This window comes from Pinus tabuliformis, chromosome 7, assembly GCF_031772625.1.
Source record: "Pinus tabuliformis cultivar Carrire ecotype Pingquan chromosome 7, CPIR1, whole genome shotgun sequence".
NCBI classification, from domain to species: Eukaryota; Viridiplantae; Streptophyta; class Pinopsida; order Pinales; family Pinaceae; genus Pinus; species Pinus tabuliformis.
The window spans coordinates 1,826,580,081-1,826,600,985 of record NC_142293.1 but is presented as its reverse complement, the minus strand read 5'-3'; positions in this window follow the sequence as shown (position 1 = coordinate 1,826,600,985).

Here is a 20,905-nt window from a genome sequence, read left to right as displayed (position 1 = left end):
AAGCTTGATCGCTTGAAGGAAGATCATTCATCATGAGCAACTACGAGAGGGAAGCATCAATCAGGCCACCAATCTTTGATGGGACAAACTTCAATTATTGGAAGGTAAGAGTTACTGCCTATCTTCAATCTCTTGGTACAGAAGTTTGGGATATCATAGATACAGGCTACACTTTTCCTTCAGCTACTCCTACAGATTCGGCTGAGAAAAAGAAATATGAAACAAATGCTAAAGCAGTCAATACTCTGCTAGGATGCTTATCTCAAACAGAATTCGTAAAGGTTATGCAATATAAATCCGCAAAGGAAATATGGGACAAGATTGTCTTGAGCTATGAAGGAGATGAACAGGTAAAACGTGCTAAACTTCAAACCCTCAGGATTCAGTATGAGAATCTCAGAATGTATAATGATGAAAGTGTGGCTAACTATTTTCTTCGGGTAGATGAGATTGTTAATTGCATGAAAAACTTGGGTGAAGAAATAAAAGAGGCTATTGTGGTTGAAAAAGTTCTAAGATCATTATCCCCCAAGTTTGAATCTAAAGTGTCTGCAATAGAAGAAAAGGAAAATCTACGAATTCTTACTATGTCTCAGCTACACGGAATTCTAACTGCTTATGAAATGAGAAAGGGGGGCCCTTCAGACAGAAGAGAAGCTGCTTTCAAGGCTTCAGGCAAAGGAGACTATTATGAAGCAAGTCACATGCCAGAAGAAGAAGAAGAAGAATCAAATTTTGTCAGAAATCTTCAAAGGGGTTCTGGAAGGTTCAGAGGTAAGTTACCTTTTAAATGCTTTGCTTGTGGAAGAGTAGGTCATTATGCTGCGAAATGTCCCTATAAGGATAAAGGAAAGGAACCTGCTAGATGGAACAAGAAACAGATTGCAAATAAGAAAAGCTACTATACGCATGAATATAGTGATGGTCTATCAAATAGTGATGAAGATGAACGAGGTAATGACTATAAACTTTTAATGGCATTTGAAGATGATGATTACATGGATGCTATAGATGTGGATAGCTTTTGTGAAGAAATTTCTAGACTCAAGACATGTATAGAAGAAAAGAATAGGATCATTGATACTCTACAACTTCAAATTGATGAAAAGGAAAAATATCTTGAAAAGTTAGAAGGTGAAATTGTTGGTCTTAGAAAAGAAATTGAGAAAACAAAGGCTATTAATCTTAAGTTTGTCAAAGGATCTGAAACTCTGGATGAGATCATCAATGTACATCGTTCTCCTCTAAACAAGACAGGTCTGGGCTATAATGGAGAAACTTCTCAAGCATCCACCTCAAAAAGTTATCTTGATGCAGCAAAAAGGAATGAGCAAAAGCACAATGGAGATCACCAGGTAAAACAGGGACCAATTACAAACAAAGACTATCAGGCAAATCAGGGGCAATCCGTTTTAAGGATGAACAAAAGCTACAACCCACCACAGGTAAAATCCACTCAATTTGTTTCAAGAATGAATGACAATAGAAATTACAATCGTTTGGCCGGAAGATTTGATAACCGCAGAAATTTCTTCAATGGACAATGCTTTTCTTGCCATAACTTTGGTCACAAAGCAGCTCAATGCGTTGCATATAAAACGATCATGACTAGAGAAGCTCAAAAACAAAGAAGTATGACCGGGATTACAAAAAGGACCTATAACAACTTTTCGGTTCTTGAAAATGAAGTTGAATGTTCTATTTGCAATAACTTTGGTCATGAAGATTCTGAATGCAGAAGCAGGTTTCAGCAGACAAAGGAACAAGCCTCAAGCACCAAAACATAGAGAATAAAGGAACCACAAACAGAAAGATGTGGGATAGCATTTTATGCAGAGGGACAGGAAAATCTATGGTACATTGACAGTGGATGTTCGAAGCATATGACAGGTGATAAAGAAAAACTTGAATCATACTTTGCTCTAGAAAAAGGAAAGAAAGTTTCTTTTGGAAATGATACTCCTGCAACTATAAAAGGAAAAGACACTGCTCAGTTAAAAGAAAAGGTTAAAGCTGGAAATGTTTTGTATGTTGATGGATTGAAGCATAATCTTCTAAGTGTCAGCCAGATGTGTGATCAAAGAACCGAGGTGATATTCAGATCAAATGGATGTCTTGTTCGTGATCTTGATACAGGTAAAACAGTGATCAAAGGTAAAAGAACTCCAAATAATCTATACATATTTGAAGAAGGACAACAACAATGCTATCTGAGCAAGCATGATGAGCACTGGTTATGGCATCGGAGGTTGGGGCATCTAATCTTTTCACAAATAAGGAAAGCATGCAAATATCAGGCAGTTCGCGATCTTCCCGATATCAAAATTCCAGACAACACCATATGCAAATCATGTCAGTTTGGAAAGCAAACCAGAACTAACTTTCCAGAGAAGGAAGGATCAGCTAGCATGCCTCTTGAGCTAGTACATACAGATACATGTGGTCCATTCAGGAAAAGGACATCTCGAGGAGAAGAATACTTGATATTATTCATTGACGATTTCTCCAGGTTTGTCTGGTTAGGACTTATGAAGCACAAAGATGAAGCATTCGAAAAATTCAAATCCTTCAAAGCCTTGGTTGAAAATGAATCAGGACACAAAATTAAGTGCCTCAGACCCGACAGAGGTGGGGAGTTTACCTCAAATGAATTTTTTGATTTCTGTGAAGAACATGGGATAAGAAGAGAATTCTCTACAGCTAGAACTCCTCAGCAAAATGGAGTTGTGGAAAGAATGAACAGAACAGTCCAACAAATGGCTCGTGCTATGCTTGATGAGTCGGGAACTCCCGCAACTTTCTGGGGTGAAGCTGCACATGCTGCGGTTGTTATTCTCAACAAAACAAATGTCCGGGTGAACAGCACTGAAACCCCTCATGAGCTTTGGTGTGGTGAGACTCCTTCGGTAAAGCAATTCAAAATCTTTGGGAGCAAATGTTATATTAAGAATACTGATGAGCAACTTGGCAAACTTGAACCTAGAGCAGATGAGGGCATTCTTCTTGGTTATTCTCCACATAGCAAAGCATACAAGTGCTACAATAAAAGACCTGGCAGAATTGTTGACAGCATTGATGTAGTGGTTGATGAGAAGGGATACATTCCTAAGCAAGTACATCATGAAGACATCGAAGAAGATGAAGGCTACCCTCAAAGACAGAATGATGAAGAAGAAGAACCAGAGGAGCAGACAAGAATAGAAGAGAAGACTCCATCCAGATATGTTCAGAAGAATCATCCAGAATCTCAAATTGTGGGGTAGAAAGAAGCAGGTGTACAAACAAGAAGAACAATTGCAGAAGCTTCAAGCTATTTGGCATTACTCTCTTCCACTGAACCAAAAAATGTGAAAGAGGCATGCAAAGATGAATGTTGGGTCAAAGCAATGGATGAAGAACTTGAGCAGATCGAAAAGAATAACACTTGGGAGTTGGTTCCTAGACCAAAAGATAAGAATGTTATAGGGACAAAATGGGTCTTCAAAAATAAATTGAATGAAAATGGAGAAGTAATTAGAAACAAGGCCAGACTTGTTTGTAAAGGGTATGCGCAGCAAGAAGGAATAGATTTTGAAGAAACATTTGCTCCTGTTGCAAGACTTGAGGCCATCCGAATGTTCCTTGCTCTCTCAAGCTTTCAAAACTTCAAAGTATTTCAAATGGACGTGAAATCAGCCTTTCTGAATGGAGACTTGGAAGAAGAAGTATTCATTGAGCAGCCAGATGGGTTCATTCTTGGAAATGATCCAAATCTTGTATGCAGATTGAAAAAGGCTCTCTATGGTCTCAAACAAGCTCCAAGGGCTTGGTACTATCGTTTGGACAAATATCTTCATCAACAAGGTTTTTCAAAAGGATCAGCAGATAGCAATCTTTATATAAAAGTTGAAAATGACAAATTGCTAATAATTGTTGTGTATGTAGATGACATTATCTTTGGCAGCAATGAAGAAGCTATGAGTCAAAGCTTTGCCTTGGTGATGTAGAAAGAATTCGAAATGTCCTTGCTGGGAGAACTGACATATTTTCTTGGTTTGCAAATCCAACAAAAAGAAAGAGGGATCTTTTTGTCTCAAACCAAGTATCTCAAACAGATTTTGAAGAAATATGGCATGGAAGATGCAAAACCAGTATGTACACCCATGGTCATAGGATGTAGCCTCAGTGCAAATGATGAATCTGCAGCAGTGCATCAACCAACCTACAGATCTATGATTGGAAGTTTACTTTATCTGACAGGTACCCAACCGGACATCATGCATGCAGTTGGAATAGTTGGAAGATTTCAGGCAAATCCGAAGGAGACTCATCTTCAGGCAGTGAAGAGAATTTTCAAATATCTTCAAGGGACTCAAAATTATGGCTTATGGTATCCTAGAGATACAGATCTCACACTTCATGCTTATACAGATGTAGATTGGGCAGGAAGCGTGGATGACAGGAAGAGCACAAGTGGTGGTGCGTTCTTTATGGGCTCCAGATTGGTATCTTGGTTCAGCAAGAAACAGAGCTCGATTGCCTTGTCTACAGCTGAAGAAGAATATGTTGCTGCTGCATCTTGCTGCACTCAACTCCTTTGGATGATGCAGACCTTGCAGGACTTTCAAATCACTTGTACACCACCTATCTCCATCTTATGTGATAACACAAGTGCAATCAGCATTTCAAAGAACCCAGTCATGCATTCAAAGACCAAGCACATACCAATCAAATATCATTTTCTCCGAGAACAAGTGCTTGAACAGAAGGTCAAGTTGGAGTATGTTCCTTCTAAGGAACAAGTTGCTGATATACTCACCAAACCATTGCCCAGGGAGACTTTTGAATACCTCAGGCAAAAGCTGGGGGTTGTTGATGCATCATCTTATTGTTGAAACTCTTCTGATTGATGGTTGTATGCATGGTTCATCTGGGGTATATGCGTACATGTGCTGGGTTGCGGATTGGTTGAAGATTGAATGGCACAGGTTCAGGGGGAGCATATAATGCATTGTTGGCATTATGGAGGATGTACATAGCTGCAATATGTCTCTATCTCTTTCATGGTCATTTATGGTGTTGTGGTGGATTATGGTTCTTCTTTGCAGATCTGGTTCATATTCAGGGGGAGCATGTTCTTAGGGGGAGCATAACCCTTTGCCCTTGATGTCAAAGGGGGAGAATGAAGCTGAAGATTTTGAGGTTGCCATCAAGTCCAAAGGGGGAGATTGTTGGCATTATGATTCTGGTATGGCTCTATGTTACAGATGTTGTACTTGATGGCAACACCCTCAAGTGGCAATGCTCTGATCAGGATCTCAAAATGTTGAAAATTAAGAAGTACGCAGGAGAATAGTTCAGAAGATGCGTACACGCAGGTACACCGTGAAGGAACTGCGGCCACACATGCAGGTCACCCATTCAGAGGGTGCGTACCCCCAGTTTCACTTACTTCAAGGCAGAGAAGCGCGTTCACGTGGGGTTTCCTATGTTTGGCCCGTGGTATTTAGCCTGCCGCTCTTGATTCTATGGTTTTGGCCTGTGGTATTGTTTTATATTATTATTATTATTGAGCCCCATGTTTTTGGGCCCCTTGTATTGGTTATCTATGGTATTGATCCATGATTTTAGGAGGAGCTTGCCTATATAAAGCAAAGGAGATCACTTGGCTATGCATCTTTTGCAAATTGAATATCTTAAGATCTGAAATATTGGGTTGTTGTTTTAAAAGCTTGATCTATATGAAAGTGAAGTTGAAAGCGAATCTGTGAAGGGTGATCTCTCGAGCACATGATCAGATCTGGGCATCTGACTAACTGTGGCACACTAGTGAACTACCAATTCGGCCCTAATCAGAAGTACGCAGGTGATTAACGGTGCAAGTGCGTGGGTACGCAGAGGAGAAACAGAAGAGCTGCGTGGGTACGCAGAGCAGAAGAAGGAGAACTGCGTGGGTATGCAGAGCAGAAGAAGGATAACTGCATGGGTACACAGCGCGACAAAGGTTCAGGTGCGTACGCACAGTAAAGGTACGCGGCGCGATAGTGTCTATGAGTGCGTGGCAACAGTAACAGTACGCGGCGCGATAGTGTCTTTGGGTGCGTACCTACTGTAACAGTACGCAGTGCGATTGAAGAAGCAGTGCGTGGGCACGCGGTGCAGCAGAAGGCTCTCTGCGGGTATACGCAGGGAAGCAGAAGGTGAAGTGCATAGCAACGCAGGCCAGAGAAGGAAAAACTGCGTATCTGTCTTAAGATCTTCTGTTGACTGAATATTTCTGTTGATAAGGTGTACTGGGTTTAGTTCTGTTATTGTTGATCTGGTTACTGCAGTTGACTGTGTAATTTACATGTACTTGAAGTTTATGGATCCAGTTTGAAAATTTATGAAAAGTGGTCCTTGTAAGAAAAGAAGTAGGGGGTTGTAGCTCCCTTCCAGGAGAGACTGGAAAACGAGAGAGATTTGTAGCTCTCTGCAGGTTGCAGCCTGTGTACTGGTAAAGGACTGCACCAGTACAAAATCATTGTAAAAGGAGTTTCTAATTTGAAAGAAGATAGAGACATATTGCAGCAGGTGGTTTTCACCCACATTGGGTTTCCACCTTATATCTGGTGTTCTTTGGTGTGACTATTTGTTTTTCTTGTTCATGCTATTATTTTATGGTACTGATATGCAAAAATAATTCAAAGTGTAAATAAGGAAGATTTGTTAAAAGAACTTGATAATACTGATTCACCCCCCCTCTCAGTATTATTTCCAACACCAAGTGCGTCTGGAGAAATCATCAATGAAAGTTAATAAATACTTGTAGCCAGAGAAGGAAACAACTGTAAGTGGACCACATAAATCACTATGCACTAGCTGTAAAGGGGCTGAGGAGTGCCAAGAGGCACGTTTTTCAAAACTGTCCTGATGATGTTTTCCGAGTACACATCAGGAACAAACACCATCTCTACAAGATACCATTGGAAGACCTGTCACCATATTTTCTTTACATAGATTCTGAAGAGAGCGATAGTTTAAGTGACCAAATCGCTCATGCCAAAGTTTGCTCACTTCATCATTATGAGCAAAAAATACTGAGGGAATATTTGATGACCCAAAGTTGTGAAACTTATACAACCTTGTAGAATCATCAACAATGCTAGTAGCTAAAATCTGTCTAGGATCTCTTAGGTCCTTAATTACAACATCGTGAGGTGAAAATTCAACGATTTTACCTTCACCTGAATGGGTTATCTGATATACAGATAGAAGGTTGTAGGATAAGGTTGGAACACATAATACATCATTAAACTGACCATTGTCTATATGAACAGTTCCAGTCCCTACAACACTAAGAGATCTATCATCACCAACATATATATTTTTGGTGTTACAATCATTTAAAGAAGAAAACATGGCTTTGTTTTTGGCCATGTGATAAGAAGCTCCAGAATCAATGAGCCACTCATGAGAATGAGAAGAAGAAGATACATTTAGTGCATAGCCAGACCGAGATGCTTGATAACCACATGCAGAAAGTATCATTCCTAAAGATGAAGTTGAAGTTGAAGAGTGCTCCAAATGGATGTTATGTTTCTTCATTGGTGCTTCCAAGGCTTCCATCTTCTTAAAGCATTTGGATTCTAAGTGGTCATCTCGATTACAAAAGTTGCAATGTCTATCAGTCTTCTTCCCTTTGTTTTTATTTGTCTTATCATTTTGTTTAAATGATTTTTCATTTTGAGGCTGAAATTGCTTAGGACCCTTGTTTGGTTTAGGACCATTTTTTTAGGATACAACTTCTTAGGATTCCTTGGATTTGGTTGCTGCTGGGCGGCTAACGCTTTCTTAGAAGAGTTTCCAAGATTAAGAAGACCAAGGTGTAAGAGTTTTTCTTGTTCTCTTATTAAAGAATCACAAAAAGAATCAAAGAAAGGGGACTTGTAGTCTTGTCCTTGAGAAATGAAGGCTTCTCTTGTAGAATGGAAGGTGGAAACAAACACAGAGTAGGCTGGTCCCAACTTAGTAAGAATGGAATATATAAGGTTACTATCTTCTTTCTTAACCTTAACACCCTCCAAGAGAAGTCTAAGGGTCTTGAACTTGGACAAAAAATCTTCAATGCAAGAAAAACTATTGGGGTCCAATGTAAGCAACTCATTTTCAAGTTGATGGGCTCTAAGTTCATTTTTAATTCCAAAGACTTTAGTAATCTGTTTCATTGCTTCATCAGGAGCATCAAGTTCTGCAATATGGAATCTAAGATCTGGAGAAATAGACATCCCTATCAACCCACGTGCTTGATCTTGCCTATTTTCCCATTTAACTGCCATATCTTCATCTTTCGGTTTGGTTTCTTGGCCTGTGGCTATTCTGTAAAGACCTTTACTTCTAAGTAAATCCACAATGTAGGACCACCATTGGAAGTAGTTGGTGCTGTCAAGGATAACTTGGCATGGACTTTCCATTTTAACAGAAACTGAAGCTATAGATGCTGAAACTAAGTGTTCCAATGGAAAAATCTCGAAAAATTAGGCCGTTTAAAAAAAAACGGTTCTGAAAACGACTTCCAGATGAAGAAGTTATGGCTTTTTGAAAAAAAATTAATGAAGATGCCGACGAAGTGTGGGAATGTGCGGAAATGAAAAAAACTCCCCCTTTCCAACAAAAAGGAGACTTGAACTCAAGACCTCTACTCTCATAAATTAGCGTTGAACCAAGTGAGCTATACAAAAAGTTTGAGAGAGAGAGAGGGGGGTTGAAGCTTTGGGTTGCGTGCTTGCTTTGAGAAAGCTCTTTTTCTCTACAAAACAAAAAACACAAAACCCAACACGGACATACAAAAAAAAACAAATCTTACGGCTCGAAGTTAGCTTTAGCCGAAAACTAAATATTTTCCTCAATGTTTCTGATTTTCCGAGATCACACTAAGGCGCAGCGGAAAAGAGCATACGCATGAGAAAAATCCTTCCTTTCTGTTTCTGATTTGCCCAGATCGCACAGAGTCGCGGGGCAAAGAGCATACGCAGAAATGAAAGGTATAGATCTGGTAATAAAAAAAGCTAAATAAACCGAAACCGAAATAAATAGAGAGAAAATAACTGTAAACTGCAAATAAACACTGTATACCCCAAGATCTTAAAAATGACGCAGCTAGGGCTACCGGAAACCTTTTCGCGTGAAATGAAAGGGGTTCCTCACTAGAACAGATGCTCCCAACACAACAGAGCAGTCCTCTCGGCCCGAAAGCAGTCAGAAACAGTAGATCTAGGAAACGGTAGTCGGATGCAGTTCTATCGGCTTCAAATTTGGATCACCAACGGACGTGGCCCTCAAATAGCTCTGATACCATGTAGGAATTTACAGGGTAAGTTCCTCAAACAGAACACCAAAGGACACCGCTCACAAACAGATCGCAGATCAATACACCAGTACTTTTGACGTGGTTAAAACCCTCAAAGAGGGAAACAGTCCACGGCCTGAGCCAACGCGGCCACTTCAGGCAATTTATTAATAAAAGAATGAAAATTTACATAAGCTTCTCTCATGAACGGTTAACCTACAAATGACCCTCCATGCTCTTTAAATAGAGATCATGGACCAATCAGGTGTTAAGCCACGGATCAAGTGTCGGTAATACCGAGGAGAGAATGAACCGTCGGATCACTACATATCGTGACCGTCGGATTGTAAGTTACAAAATGTACATAGTAAAGAAATACACTTTACCTAACTCTATACTAGACCAAGTTATACTTAACTATTTCCTCTGTCGGAATATCCTAACAAAACTTATGTGGACGGGTGATCCAGGTGGATATTGGTGGCCACCTGCCAAGTCCACCTGGACCCCCACCATTGTTTCTCTCAGCATTTTCAGTTTCCTTAATTGTAGCACAACTTACTATTTTTAGCAGTTTTTCAGGTCCTGAACTTCCGGAGCCGTTTTGAGGCCCTAAACGACATTTTTTGGGAAATCTGGGGGTAACATGGGTCCATGGACTGATGTTGCCCCATGTACCTGTTATCACTCAGGTTGTCCCTTTTGACTCCTAAAGGGATACGGCCGAGGTAACCACAAACCAACTTTGGACTACAAGCCCTAGCCTGCCTGCAGTCAGAGAGGGCTCTCTCTTTATGATTTAGCTTTGTTTAAAGGGATGATTTTAGGCTAGATATGGTGCACAGGGGTTTTGATTGAGTTTTGGTGGGAAAACTGACACTTTCAGGTAGAGAGGCTGAGTATAGTCTGAATGTTTCAAACCATTGGGCGTGGAGTCGAGGAGGGGAACTGCTGGTGTCTTTCCTTAATAACAGTGAGGGGAAAATGGAGCAAGATAACTGAGGCAGAAGCAACTTTTAGGTTCAAGGGATGGCAAGAATGCTAAAGAAAGAGAGGCAGTTAAGAATCTCTCCAACAGATTAGCAGAGGAAACAACAAGGCGCTACCTAGGAGCAGTTAAGAATTCCTAGATAATTGGCCAGCACAGGTGAACTGGGGTAAACATGAGCCAGAAGGAATTCAATGTTCATAACCAATTCATTCAGAAGAAAACATCAAGAAACAACAGGAATTGAGCATAGAGAGTATTTAAACTAATTCTAGGCTATTCTTTCTTCCTGCTATTTAGATAATGGCAAACACATAAACAGAGATAAGAGGCACTTATTGCTTCAGGCCGCAGCGCAGGAATTCCATCTCCAACTCTTTAACACATTCATCAACAACAGGCAGTTCGCCCTCCAAGCTTTAAGCAATCTTTGATTACAGAAAAATTCAGGTATACACAACAAGTCTCTAGTGAAAATTATGAATTGACCCACACTTAAAACTATACAGAGGGTGGTATATATAGGGCAAAACTCTCTGCAGAGTTCCTTTATTACATCTTGACCTAATTAGGTCATAAAAATGAATGCTTGACCTAATCCTATCTAAAAATAAAAGCAAAGAATGTCTCGGGCCGTGCTTAGGGCCGATGTGTCAAAACTGAATGAATGATGCTGTCCTCGGTGGCTTACTGCAGTGCTTTTTGCAATAAATGGGTATGGGTTTATGCTTTCTTACTGTCTTGGTGCCTTAAATGCCTTGAAGGTGATTTGAAGGCAAGGATGGGCTAATGCTTATCGATTTGATTTTCTGGGGGCTTCATCAATGTTCAGGTGCCTCGAGCCCCTAAAAATCATGATTGATTCTTTCTGGCGTCCTTTCTTCCACTGATACTCTCTGACAAAATCTGAGCTGCTGATCTGCTGTACTGCGGGTCTAATCATGATTTAACGGCCGTTGTTCGGCCTCTGCACCTTTGAAATTGTTTTCTGATCATTTTGGTATGCTCTGTGAAGAAAACGGATCATTTCTGCGCCTTTTCGGGCTTCCTGGGGCTGCATGGAGCGAAGATTCCTTAAAGATTCCCTGAAGATTCTCCATTTTGGCCCAAAAACCCCTGCGATGAGCGATTTGCACTAGGCGCAAATCTCAAAAACTGCCTCAGAATTCGATTCCAGGGCTCCGAAGTGCAATTTTCGCGCCTTTGCGTCCAAAAAGGGCTGATGACGTCAGCATTGTACGGCGGGTGACGTCAGCATGGCGACGTGGCGGGATGATGTTAGCATGACATCATCACGTACGGACGATGATGTGGTAGGTACGGTGGCGGGACACGTGGTAGTGACGTGGCAGGAGGCCACACAGGAGGGTGACTCATCGGGTGACTGTACAAGGGGGGTGACGTGCGCTGTTGACTGTGCAGGGGGTGACGTGGGCTGGTGACATCACCAGGCGGGGCGGTAAGCGGTATGTGGTGCACCGCTTATGGGGGATGGTGGTTTCGGAGGGAGGGGCTCTACCACAGCCCAGCGCCTGACGTGTGGCGGGAGTACGGCGGCGAAACCGCCGAACTCCCGGACGTTAAAGGCCGGGCGCGTCGGGGATAAGGATGCCCGCCAGCCGTAGATCTGCGGGGCTGTGGATCGGACGGCTGGCGGCGGACGCGACGGGATATGGGGTTAACGGGCGGGAATATTCACAGGAATATTCCAAATTTAATATGCGCGGCGGATGGGTAAGGACTTAGGGAAACGGATTTAAGGGGTTTTTTACAGCGGTGGGGTGAAATTTTACAAGGGGAAGGTGAAAACATGGGTTTTTTTGGGGGTTTTAGGGTTAAGGGAGAGGTTGCTAGCTGACCAGATGTCAAACTAGTTCCTCAATGACACGGATGGGCTAAAAACAGTCCCAGATGGACTGTGATTTCCCTGACTTAGTATAATTATGGCTATAATGCCAGGGATGGGATATTTACATAGGGGGATTTATATACATGATTTTAATAGGGGAAGGGAAAAACTAATAGGGAGTTATATAATAAGGGTGATGAGAAAAAGAGAGATGTTAGTGAACTCCCGCCTGAGTACCTCCAACTGAAAAACTGCCTCAAACCAAAAATGGATTGCCTTATCAAAATTGGAACACAGCAGTGGTCCTTAGACCAGCCTACTCTTATGGATACTTTTTGGCCATCTGTAGCAAATATGGAGCATTGCAGCATGCATAGCACGACATATTTGGCATGTAAAACTGTCGATCATGAAAGATGATTAACCTGCTGCAGTAGGAGGCTAACAATGGCTCCACTTGGGGATGGCTTTTCCTTGTGAAAAGTCAAGAACAGCAGGTCAGACTGCCTTGCATTCAATTGTTGCTGTGCTCTGCAACTTTCTCTTGGCTGGTTGCCTTATTGATCCTACCTACCTACCTACCTTAACCAACACTTACTTTGCTGTTAGGTGAAGTGAAATAACCAATGCAACCATTTTAGCACTTGTAGAAGAAAACCAACTGCTTGACTGATAGTCGGTGAAATCAAAGGCACTGCTTGGTTATGTGCTCTCACAATCCAGATTATGACATATGAAGGTATTTGCAGATTATCTTGGTTTTCATACAGAAAATTTGCTACAGAGTTTGGGTAGAGATAATCCTCCATGTATTCTGCTATAGGGTCTATAAAAGCATCATGCGGGAGAGTCTCTTCTAGGCTTTCTTTGTCTGATGGAACAGCTGTATCCTCAGGACCTACCTCTGCAGCCAGTACATCTTTCTTACTCTTGAGAGCATGATCCACATTAATCTGTAAGCTAACAGGTAACATAATTTCCTTATGACTAGGAGGAGGAAGATTTTGGAAGAACTCTTTAGGACTAGGAAAATCATATGACTGTATTTCAGAATGCAACAATTTAATTTCATTTTCATGTTCTTCAACAATCAGGTCTAGTAAACATATTCTGATTTGAGGCTGCTCTATTGTTTTGACCTTCAGCAGCACAGTCCTAACAAAATCTTGATCGAGCTCATACTGGGATAATAGCTTCCTGAATTCATCTAAAGCTTGCTCTGTTGCAAGATCTGCCACAGCTCTTGTCATCGTCTCTCGCTATTAGCTCTTGGACGTGGGATTACTTGGCTGAACTGGTGTTCTGAAACCTTGAAATTTTTATTTTTTATTTTTTGAAGAAAAACTTTTTTAGAGCATTCCCTTTTCAGGTTCGCTCCTCCAGCGGAGTCTTGTTTGAAAATAAAGTGGAGCCGCCAGGTGGATGACTCAGCTATGAAGTGCCTGATCTCTGTCCACCATCACAGATCAGAACTGAACTTGTAATAATGCTTCTGAAGGTCTGGTTCTCTCAGTGGAGCTTTCCAACTTTCTTTGCGAAACTTTGTAAAATTAACTGAGGAAAGTTCCCCAGTTGAGTCGCCATTATGTTATCACTCAGGTTGTCCCTTTTGACTCCTAAAGGGATACGGCCGAGGTAACCACAAACCAACTTTGGACTGCAGGCCCTAGCCTGCCTGCAGTCAGAGAGGGCTCTCTCTTTATGATTTAGCTTTGTTTAAAGGGATGATTTTAGGCTAGATATGGTGCACAGGGGTTTTGATTGAGTTTTGGTGGGAAAACTGACACTTTCAGGTAGAGAGGCTGAGTATAGTCTGAATGTTTCAAACCATTGGGCGTGGAGTCGAGGAGGGGAACTGCTGGTGTCTTTCCTTAATAACAGTGAGGGGAAAATGGAGCAAGATAACTGAGGCAGAAGCAACTTTTAGGTTCAAGGGATGGCAAGAATGCTAAAGAAAGAGAGGCAGTTAAGAATCTCTCCAACAAATTAGCAGAGGAAACAACAAGGTGCTACCTAGGAGCAGTTAAGAATTCCTAGATAATTGGCCAGCACAGGTGAACTGGGGTAAACATGAGCCAGAAGGAATTTAATGTTCATAACCAATTCATTCAGAAGAAAACATCAAGAAACAACAGGAATTGAGCATAGAGAGTATTTAAACTAATTCTAGGCTATTCTTTCTTCCTGCTATTTAGATAATGGCAAACACATAAACAGAGATAAGAGGCACTTATTGCTTCAGGCCGCAGCGCAGGAATTCCATCTCCAACTCTTTAACACATTCATCAACAACAGGCAGTTCGCTCTCCAAGCTTTAAGCAATCTTTGATTACAGAAAAATTCAGGTATACACAGCGAGTCTCTAGTGAAAATTATGAATTGACCCACACTTAAAACTATACAGAGGGTGGTATATATAGGGCAAAACTCTCTGCAGAGTTCCTTTATTACATCTTGACCTAATTAGGTCATAAAAATGAATGCTTGACCTAATCCTATCTAAAAATAAATGCAAAGAATGTCTCGGGCCGTGCTTAGGGCCGATGTGTCAAAACTGAATGAATAGAATTGTGTCTTCCCTTTAACTATTGTCTAAAAAAACCCCTTTTTAGACCTTATAAAGAATAATATATTTCCTAATGACATAAATAAATATTGGACCATCAATATCGGACTTTACCTATTATATCTTAATTCTAAGAATAATAATGTTTTGTTTGAAATTATAAATTATTAAGTAGATATAGATTTGTTATAAACATATATTATTTTACATAACTTATTAATTTAATGAACCTTTATATTTAATAAGGAATAGGATATATTTTAAAGAACTAAATAGTGAGGGATCTAGCTTACCAATGGACCATTGAATGATTATTACACAAGTTCCTAGTGTAACTAAATTATAAAATAATAGTGATTTATTATCATTCCTTGTATCTAAATAGTATTGGAATAATATCGAATAGAGATTATTTATTATTTATTATGAGATATAACGTACATTATAATTAAAATAATAATATATTAATAACATAATGAACTTTAATATTTTTTGAAATAATTGAATACTGATCAGATAATGTTTATTAATAGATATTTGACCATTAGGTTTAAAGGATAAAATTAGCTATACTATTAGTAAAAAAAAAAAAAAAAAAATCTTGGGCTTTATCAACCCTATAGGTAATAATATATTTACCTAAGGGCTTATTTACCTTTAATTTTCCTATTAAAAAAGTATTGAAACATTATTTTAAATTATGATGTACCAACAATATTAGTTAGGCTAGTGGACTTTACCTAATATATCTTAATTCTAGGAATAATGATGTTTGAAATTATAAATTATTAAGATTTTTTAATAAACATATATTATTTTTATTTTAATGAACCTTTATATTTAATAAGAAATATTTAAAAAAAATTAAATTATAAAATAATAATGATTTATTAATTTAAATAATATTAAATATAGATTATTTATTATATGTTATGAGATATAATGACCATTATAATTTAAATAATAATATTTGGATTCCCTTAGGATTTGAGATATTAATATATCTAATTAAGCTATTTATAAAAAAAAAAAAAAAAAAAATATATTAATTATCGAATTTTGTGGTTGACCAGGATCATTGGGTCAAAATTTAGCCGTTAGCATTATAGTTGTTGGAGTCTCTGCACACTCTATTTAATCAAGCATAATCCAGATTGGTGCTTCAACTTGTCCTGACGATGAACCACACTGGTTGGTTCGAAACGCGTCGACAAAAGATTGGTTATGTGATTTTGCCGAAGATATCTAAACAATGAATGAATGATGCTGTCCTCGGTGGCTTACTGCAGTGCTTTCTGCAATAAATGGGTATGGGTTTATGCTTTCTTGCTGTCCTGGTGCCTTAAATGCCTTGAAGGTGATTTGAAGGCAAGGATGGGCTGATGCTTATCGATTTGATTTTCTGGGGGCTTCATCAATGTTCAAGTGCCTCGAGCCCCTAAAAATCATGACTGATTCTTTCTGGCGTCCTTTCTTCCACTGATACTCTCTGACAAAATCTGGGCTGCTGATCTGCTGTACTACGGGTCTAATCACGATTTAACGGCCGCTTTTCGGCCTCTGCACCTTTGAAATTGTTTTCTGATCATTTTGGTATGCTCTGTGAAGAAAACGGATCATTTCTGCGCCTTTTCGGGCTTCCTGGGGCTGCATGGAGCGAAGATTCCTTAAAGATTCCCTGAAGATTCTCCATTTTGGCCCAAAAAATCTTGGCGCAAATCGCTCATCAAAAACTGCCTCAGAATTCGATTCCGGGGCTCCGAAGTGCGATTTTCGCGCCTCTGCGTCCAAAAAGGGCTGATGACGTCAGCATTGTATGGCGGGTGACGTCAGCATGACGTCAGCATGGTGACGTGGCAGGATGACGTCAACATGATGTCATCACGTACGGACGATGACGTGGCAGGTACAGTGGCGGGACACGTGGCAGTGACGTGGCAGGAGGCCACGCAGGAGGGTGACTCATCGGGTGACTGTACAAGGGGGTGACGTGGGCTGTTGACTGTGCAGGGGGTGACGTGGGCTGGTGACGTCACCAGGCGGGGCGGTAAGCAGTATGTGGCGCACCGCTTATGGGGGATGGCGGTTTCGGAGGGAGGGGCTCCGCCACAGCCCGGCGCCTGACGCGTGGCGGGAGTACGGCGGCGAAACCGCCGAACTCCCGGACGTTAAAGGCCGGGCGCGTCGGGGATAAGGATGCCCGCCAGCCGTAGATCTGCGGGGCTATGGATCGGACGGCTGGCGGTGGACGCGACGGGATATGGGGTTAACGGGCGGGAATATTCACAAGAATATTCCGAATTTAATATGCGCGGCGGATGGGTAAGGACTTAGGGAAACGGATTTAAGGGGTTTTTTACAGCAGTGGGGTGAAATTTTACAAGGGGAAGGTGAAAACATGGGGTTTTTTGGGGGTTTTAGGATTAAGGGAGAGGTTACTAGCTGACCAGATGTCAAACTAGTTCCTCAATGACACGGATGGGCTAAAAACAGTCCCAGATGGACTGTGATTTCCCTGACTTAGTATAATTATGGCTATAATGCCAGGGATGGGATATTTACATAGGGGGATTTATATACATGATTTTAATAGGGGAAGGGAAAAACTAATAGGGAGTTATATAATAAGGGTGATGAGAAAAAGAGAGATGTTAGTGAACTCCCGCCTGAGTACCTCCAACTGAAAAACTGCCTCAAACCAAAAATGGATTGCCTTATCAAAATTGGAACACAGCAGTGGTCCTTAGACCAGCCTACTCTTATGGATACTTTTTGGCCATCTGTAGCAAATATGGAGCTTTGCAGCATGCATAGCACGACATATTTGGCATGTAAAACTGTCGATCATGAAAGATGATTAACCTGCTGCAGCAGGAGGCTAACAGTACCGATGTTGCCCTTCCCAAAGTGGTATTGCTTGGATAGATCTTTCTAACGAGCTATTGTACGTGTCAAACGGAGATCGTATGCCAAAGTTATGACCCCGGGAAGTTGATGTACCAATTTACCCAAACGGGGCCCACAGTTTGGCGCTTCATCTTCTAGGGTTAAGTTTTGGAATGTTAAGGGTTTTCCATTCTTTCTCAACAATAAATAGGCCTTCGAGCCTCATTGTAACATAGTTCAGAGGCATGTAGCCACCACATCTCTTCTCAGAGATAAGCTATCATCACCCTAGGTGGTTTATTTCCATTACTGTTTGTAAGCATATTTCAGTATTTTACATTAATGAAATGAAGTATTATTTCTGCTACATATCTATGTTTATGGTTATCTCTATAATTTGTTGCGTTCCTATTTAAGTCCGGATCAGTGGTATCAGAGCAGTCTGCTTTTTCTCTGTTTTTCTTTGCATGTCCCCAACGAGGTTGGGATATAAGGAGTTAGGGTTTGAACTGGTCGAACCTTTGTAAAACCAGCCTCGCAAATCCCGATGGCCTCCCATGGCAGATGAGAAGAAAGACGAGGGGGTAGGAGATCCTATCAAAATCTTGCTCGAAGAAGCCCTCGAGCGACAACGGAACGCGATGATGGACAGCTTTGCCCAGATCCTTCAGCGGCTACCCAGAAGCGACGCATCGGCTTCCAGCAGCTACTCTGGAAACGCCACACCCTTTAAGGTACAAGTTAATTTTGAAATCCCCATATTCGAGGGTCAGATAGATGCAGATGTCGTAGATAAATGGTTAAATCCACTAGAGGGTTATTTTTTTGTTCATGAATTTTCAAGTCGGGAAAAGATTGTTTTCGCTCTTCTCAAAGCAGCCCCCCACATCAAGGACTAGTGGGAAACCTACTACGAGCAGAAGGATGAAAATATCGGCTCACTATTTTTAACCGCACCCACCTAGAATTCATTCTGAGATGCCATCAAGGAGCAGTACTACCCTGTTGGAAGCTATGAAGATGAATACATAAAGTGGACCACGTTGTGGCAGGGAGGGACCAAGATGTGCCGGAGTTCACCAATCTTTTCCATACCTTTCGCACAAAGTTGGGTATCAAGGATTCGGAGCAGCATTTGATACTCAAATACCGTGGCTGCCTACACAAGTACATCCAGGAAGAAATAGAATTCCTGAACATCTCCTCGCTCGGCACAGCATACCGATATGCCGTCAAGGTCGAGCAGAAGTTTAAACAAAAGAAGCGAGACTTTGGATCTGCGAATCCGAAGCAAGGGAAAGGTGCCCCTAAACCATAGAACAAAGGACAAAGCCAAGGCGGGGTAGCCCAAGACAACCCGCCAAAGCTGGAAGCAAAGAATAGTGCCGCAAAGCTAAAAGAAGGACACGGGAAAATGGTGTGAGTTCCAAAGAGCTCCACTCACAACACAAGTGAGTGTCGGGCCAAGCAGTCACTGGTGGCTGAGCTAAAGGTTTCAGAATCAGATGCATGTTCCGACTCTAAGTCAAAACCCGATAAGGGGAATGACAAAGGGAAGCAGATCATTGATGCAGATCCCAACGCCACTGTTGCTACCGCCAAGATCCAGAAAAATGAACCCGAAGATCCAGAGGAGAAGGAGCGTCTCTTCCACTCCCAGATGTGGGTAAAGGGCTCCCTGCTACAGTTCATTGTCGATAGCGGGAGCCAAAAGAACCTCATTTCAGCAGAGGTCGTGAAGCGATTGGGCTTACCGACACAGCACATCCACAACTGTACACCATCGGGTGGCTTCACCAAGGATGGGATCTTTGCGTGAGCCAGCAGTGTTGCCTTCCATACAACATCAAGCCCTTCACGGATGAGGTATTGTGTGACATTTCTCCCCTTGAAGTTTGTGATGTATTATTAGGACAACCATACTTGTGGAAGCGACATGCTGTGTATGAATCAAGGCCCCGTGCTGTTATTATTACATTGGGAAATAAGTTGTACAGGATACCAGAGGTAGCACCGCCTACCGCCATCTCTTTGATTATAGCAAAACAATGAAGTAAGCTCATTTCCAAAACTGGGAAATTTGTTTTCCTGATGATACGCCCTCAAGGAAAGAAGAAGACGGTGGCCACGGCCTCCAGACAGGGTCCCTCTGCACGACACTACAGATGGAAAAGGTCATGGAGGAGTATGAGGACATCTTCACCTCCCCCGCAGGGGTTCCTCTGCACTGTCAGGTCAAGCACTCCATCGATCTGACCCCAGGTGCGCCGCTACCCAATGGACCAATTTATTGGCGCTCCAAGAGGCAGATTCAGGAGCTCCTGCAGAAATGTCACATTCGTCCGAGTTCATCACCTTGTGGGAGCCCGATCGTGTTGGTACAGAAGAAGGATGGGACTTGGAGACTCTGTATTGACTATCGGGTGCTGAACAAGATCACTATCCGTAATAGGTACCTGATCCCGTGGATTAATGACCTCCTAGACCAACTAAAGAGGGTGAAATATTTCAGCGAGATCGATCTAAATTTAGGATATCACCAGGTACCAATTGAACCCACTGATGTGTGGAAGACTGCCTTCAAAGCCAAGGAGGGCCTTTTCGAATGGTTGGTTATGCTTTTCGGATTGACGAATGCTCCTGCAACCTTCATGAGGCTAATGGATGACATCTTGCGGCCATTCACCAACTCATTTGTAGTGGTATACTTGGATGACATTCTGATCTTCAGCCAGAGTTGGGAAGAGCACCTCCACCACATCCAACAGGTTTTCCAAACACTGCGGCAACACAAGCTATGTGCCAATTTGGAGAAATGCACTTTTGGCATGACCCAGGTTCAGTATCTGGGATACATTGTTGATGAACAGGGTGTGCATCTGGATCCAGCCAAGATCCAAGTCATTCGGGATTGGCCATCTCCAACCACTCTGAGAGAGCTCCACAGCTTTCTAGGTCTTGCCAACTTGTACCGCAGGTTCGTGTTGGGGTTTTCTCATATCACTTGGCCCTTGAGTCAAGTCACCAAGGGAGGAGCGAAAGAAAAATTATTTTGGTCTGAATCTCAACAGAAGGCATTCATAGAGTTGAAAGATCGCCTCTGCACGGCACCAGTGCTCGCGTTACCATATTTACAACAACCATTTGAGGTCGAGACAGATGCCTCTGACTCTGTTATTTGGGCAGTCCTTACTCAGCACAGGCATCCAGTGGCATATCACAGTGAAACACTTTCAAACACAGTCCAAAAGTATCCCACTTATGATAAAGAGATATATTCCATTGTGCAAGCCTGCCGACAATGGAAGC